Raw genomic sequence first — 5,167 nt, 5'->3', positions numbered from 1 at the left:
GATGTTTCAGGATTAGGCACGTTAGGAATATTACCTGACAACCAAGGCACTGATCACCACAACAATGCAGGCTGGTACTTCTGTTAGGACACATATGCTAAAGATGAAGGGCTACATCGATAGCTTATCAAGGTTGGGTGCACCAGTCATTATTGAAACTCAGGTGGACATCATTCTAGGCTCACTTATGGAGTCCTAGAACAACTTTAATCTGAACTACAATATGCGGGGTCAGAATATATCTATTATGGAGCTACATGGCATGCTAAAATAAGCTGAGCAGTATATGAAGAGAACCTAGAAGTGTTGCTGATCAGTAAGGGCAGCGGGGCAAGAGGAGGTGGGAAGGCCAACTCTAAGTTTAAGGCTAATGCCCAAAAGCTGAACTCCAAGGCTAAGAAGGCTTCCAAGCCACTTCTCGATGACCTTTGACACGGGTGCATGGAGAAAGGGCACTGAAAATGTGCGTGCCTATTGCCATCTACTTTCATCGTAATTCTTAGTCATATTTTCATCCATTTTGTGTGTTTTTCTAATGCTTTAGTGTTAATTCTATTAAATTTCACTTAATTTCACAAATTCACAAACTATCACTTGTTTTTTATTTAATTCACAAGTTTTCTAGTACAATTCTTACACTCCCACACACCCCACAAGTTGACAATTTGCTCTAGTGAGTTACAGGACACAAACAGGGACCTGTTATGAGCAAACAAGGGCAAAAGTGGACATTTTGACTAGGTTTCGGTGAGACCTTGAATGAAAGAAAATGAAACTTTAAGTTCCAGGGGGCTGGTCACGGTGAGACCTCCCCAAAATCCAAAAAAGGGCTTCGAAATAGGACAAATTTGGGCCTACATACAGGTATCGACGAGACATGTGATTTCTAATAACTTGCAATTAGAAGTCTCCTCTTCATAATGCTCGCCCATCCTCTTCCTCAATGGACTTCTCAAGGGCATTAAATGCATAAATTAGTGTTTTTAGAGGTTTCTAATCATCAAATTCAGATTATTATCTAGATTGGAGCAACAATTAGCCTATAAATAGATGAGATGTATAATGATAGAAAGTACACAATTCCATTTCCATTGTAGCCAAGCTTTGGGCAATTGTCAATTACTCTTGTTTTAGTTCATTTCTGTAGTTTTTAAGCACAATTTCTGTTTCAAAGTTATTTCCCTTTGATTTTGTAAGTTGATTTCATAGTTAAGCAAAAGTTTGTTCATCTTTTGTTTTCCATCTTCTACTTTCAATAAGTTTCACTTTATTTCATTTCATTTCAAGTGTTATTTCCCCAACGACTATGCATTAATTCTTCCCTACTAGGGATGAGGGGAATCTTTCTAATGTTTTAAGCCAACCTAGAAGTCTATTAGGTAAACACCCGAAAAGAATTTGTATTAAAGAACTAAGAACGTAAGCTTAATCTACATTTCAGTTAATCACTTTTTACTCACCATAGTATCAAGAGGTTAACGGAAAACTACATTCTTAGACTTGATAGCAAATCGATGTGGTTTCTAGCACTTCATTGCTAGGATTTCTCATTGAACTTAAAGCTTTCTTGTCATATTTAAGTAACCATTGGCCCGATTAAGTAAATACGAGTGAAGAATAAGAACGAGGTGATCTAAGGTCTTGGCACCAAGTTTCATTTAGAAATCACCATCTTTAAAATCACGAGTTTTTCTTCGGTGTTTTATCTCAATAGATTTCATTTGACTCGAACTTAGAAAGTGAACCCGATTCCCTAGTGTTTTACTTTATAGTTTTAACAACAAAAGTTTTCATTGTTATTCACAACCAACCATTTCAATTCAATCGTTTAGACTTCAGAAACTTGTGGACATCTAATGCTTGTGCGGAATCCCTGTGGGATCGATCTTTATACGAAAGTATACTATATTACTTGGTATGATAGAGTGCACTTGCTCTGAAAGCACGTATACATTTTATACGCATCAAGTTTTTGTCGTTGTTGTCGGGGATTGTAGTTGCAACATTAGCGACAATCAGGTTTGACGTTCTAGACACTTTTTCCAAATTTTTTATGCTAACGTGAAGCCAATCTTGGCTTGTTTTAACTTTTGATCCAGAAATTAAGCGTACATACTGGAGGAATCATCGTGAAGGAAGAAACGCCGCCATGGAAGAGAACAGAGAAAGGACAATCATGGATATGCTTACTCCAAATCGTCTTGTGGTCACATCTAGCGTTGCAGAACCAACCATAAATGCACACACTTCGAAATCAAACCGAGAATGATTCAACTAATTCAAAATGTCGGGCAATTCAGAGTTGACGCTAGAGAAGACCCAAAAGCTCATCTTACCAAATTTATTAAGCATTGTTCTTTGTTCCGTACTAATGGCGTTATAAGTGATGCTATTAAACTGAATTTGTTTTCTTTTTCTCTTAAGGAGGATGCCATTGACTGGTTAGAGTCCTTAGATGCTGGATCCATCACGACATGGGACGATTTAGTAAAGAAGTTTCTTTCTAAATACTTCCCTCCTTCCAAGATGACCATGTTCAAGAATGAAATCAACGCCTTCCGTCAGAAGGAGATAGAAAGCTTGTATGATGTGTGGGAACGCTACCGTCGGTTATTCAAGAAATGCCCACATCACGGTTTCGAGAAGTGGGAACATGTGAATTTCTTTTTATAGTGGTTTATCCTCAAATACCTATGCCACTCTTGATGCAGCCGCAGGCGAAAGTTTATTCCGAAAGAGCCCGGATGATGCTTATGCACTCATCCAAGAACTAGCCGAGAGGAGTTCCCACTAGCCAACCGAACAATTCTCCAAAGTAAGCAGGTATGTATATGTGTGATACCCAATCATCTCCTAACCTCCATGATTTAAATAAGAAAATGGGTCTATTGATGGCCAATTTAAGTATGGATAACCAACCTAGGAGTCAATTCATGGGTGAGACGACAAATTTTGTCGGTAATTCTTATCGACAAAATAATCCATACTCAAATTCCTACAACAATGGGTGGAGGAATCACCCAAAGTTTTCATGGAGCAATAACCAAAACACTCTAAATCCATATGCTCCTAATCACCCTAGACCTCCACCCGGATTTAACCCGCAAGAGAAAAGAGAACATGACCTGCTAGACACCATTGTAAAGACCCTTGGTAGGATTGAGAATAGGTTAAATGGATTAGAAGAGTGGCGTCAACATCAAGACACATTCATTAGGGGTTTGGAAACAAACATTAATCAAGTAGCAAGAACCTCAACTGAACGCCCTTGAGGATCCTTACCCAGTGATACCGATACCAACCCTCAGGGACATGTCAAAGCCATTACACTCCGAAATGGTAAGGAAACCACCCAACCATCCACCTCCAAGGATAATGGTATAATGCAACCCGAGGTAAGTACATTCGATTCTCCATCTAAACTGTTCGCGGATCCTCTTGTCTAGCCACATAAAGCGAAAATTCCTTTTCCGCAAAGGCTGCATAAGGAGAAACAAAAAGAGCAATTTTCTAAATCCTTGGATATCTTTAAAAAACTACACATTAACATTCTGTTCGTGGAAGCTTTGGAAAATATGCCCGTGTATGCCAAATTTTTAAAGGACATTTTATCTAAGAAAAGAAAATTGGGAGAAAATGAGACTGTGAAACTAACTGAAGACTGTTCGACCATTCTGTTGAGAAAATTACAACAAAAGTTAAAGGACCCGGGAAGTTTCTCTATCCCATGTTTGATCGGTAGTCTAACCTTTGAAAGAGCTTTGTGCGATCTTGGTACAAGCATCAATCTAATGCCCCTAAGCATCTTTCAAAGGCTAGGCTTAGGCGAACCTAAACCTACAAATGTGTCACTTCAACTCGCCGACCGATCTTTAGCATTCCCGAAGGGAATAATTGAAAATGTTTTAGTTAAGGTAGATAAGTTTATCTTCCCGATAGATTTCATTGTGCTAGATATGGAAGAAGATGCACAAGTACCGATCATCCTCGGTCAACCATTCCTAGCCACAAGTAGGACTTTAATTGATGTTGAGCAAGGTAAACTCATTTTACATCTACAAGGCGAGGAAGTTATCTTCAATGTTTTTGATTCAATGAAATACCCTATCTCCCATGATTATTGCAATTTCATTGATGTTACTGATATATCGGTTGATGAGGTGTTTCAGGAGAACCTTTACGAAGATCCCCTTGATACAGTCATTATCAATGGCCTTGGCCTAAATCCGGACGAACTCATAGTAGATCGGGAAGCACAAACCATTATAGAGACCCTAAATGAAGACATTCAAGAATTCTTATGGGTTAAGAGTTACTATGAAAAACTCGAACTACCGCCACAAGGGAGACCTAAGACTTCATTGGAGGATCCTCTTGTTCTTGATCTTAAAACTCTCCATAGTCATTTGAAATATATGTTTTTGGGTGATGGTTCAGCCTTACCAGTTATTATTTCTTCTTCTTTGACAGTGCATATGGAGGCCCGACTTGTAGATGTGTTCAAGGAGCACAAGGGGGCATTCAGATGGTATTTAGATGACATAAATGGGATTATTCCTTCTTTATGTACCCATAAAATTTTCATGGAAGAAGAAGTCAAACATGTCATCCAACCACAGAGACGGCTCAATCGAAGAATGAAAAAGGTGGTTAAGAACGAAGTAATCCAGTTGTTGACGCATGTATAATCTACCCTATCTCTGATAGCCCGTGGGTAAGTCCTGTTCAAGCCGTGCCAAAGAAAGGTGGGATACCTATGCAACCCAATGAGAAAGATGAACTAATCCCTGTAAGAAAGATAACTGGGTGGAGAATGTGTATCGATTACAGAAAACTAAATGATGCTACCTGGAAAGATCATTTTCCATTACCTTTCATTGATCAAATGCTTGAATGACTTACAGGTAGACCTTATATGTGTAATTTAGATGTGTTTTCAAGTTATATGCAAATAACTGTTGATCCGAACGACCAAGAAAATCCCACATTTACTTGCCCTTATGGTACATTTGCCTATAGACGCATGCCATTCAGTTTATGAAATGCACCCACGACTTTTCGAATGTCTATGATGGAAATATTCATGGACAATTTCTTAGTCTTCGGCTTGTCGTTTGAAAATTGCCTCTACAACTTAGAAAAGGTTCTGCAATGGTGTGAGACATAT

The 5,167-nt window shown here is 38.7% G+C and overlaps 1 non-coding gene across 1 annotated transcript; it reads right to left on the bottom strand.

The window, feature by feature from the left end:
* Positions 1-2,532: 2,532 nt before the first annotated feature.
* Positions 2,533-2,639, bottom strand: LOC136228303 (small nucleolar RNA R71). Its single transcript, XR_010688633.1, has one exon. It is a non-coding gene; the product is annotated as a small nucleolar RNA R71 (small nucleolar RNA).
* Positions 2,640-5,167: the final 2,528 nt, after the last annotated feature.

Source organism: Euphorbia lathyris, chromosome 4, assembly GCF_963576675.1.
Source record: "Euphorbia lathyris chromosome 4, ddEupLath1.1, whole genome shotgun sequence".
NCBI lineage: Eukaryota > Viridiplantae > Streptophyta > Magnoliopsida > Malpighiales > Euphorbiaceae > Euphorbia > Euphorbia lathyris.
This window is presented reverse-complemented; position numbering and strand designations above follow the sequence as displayed.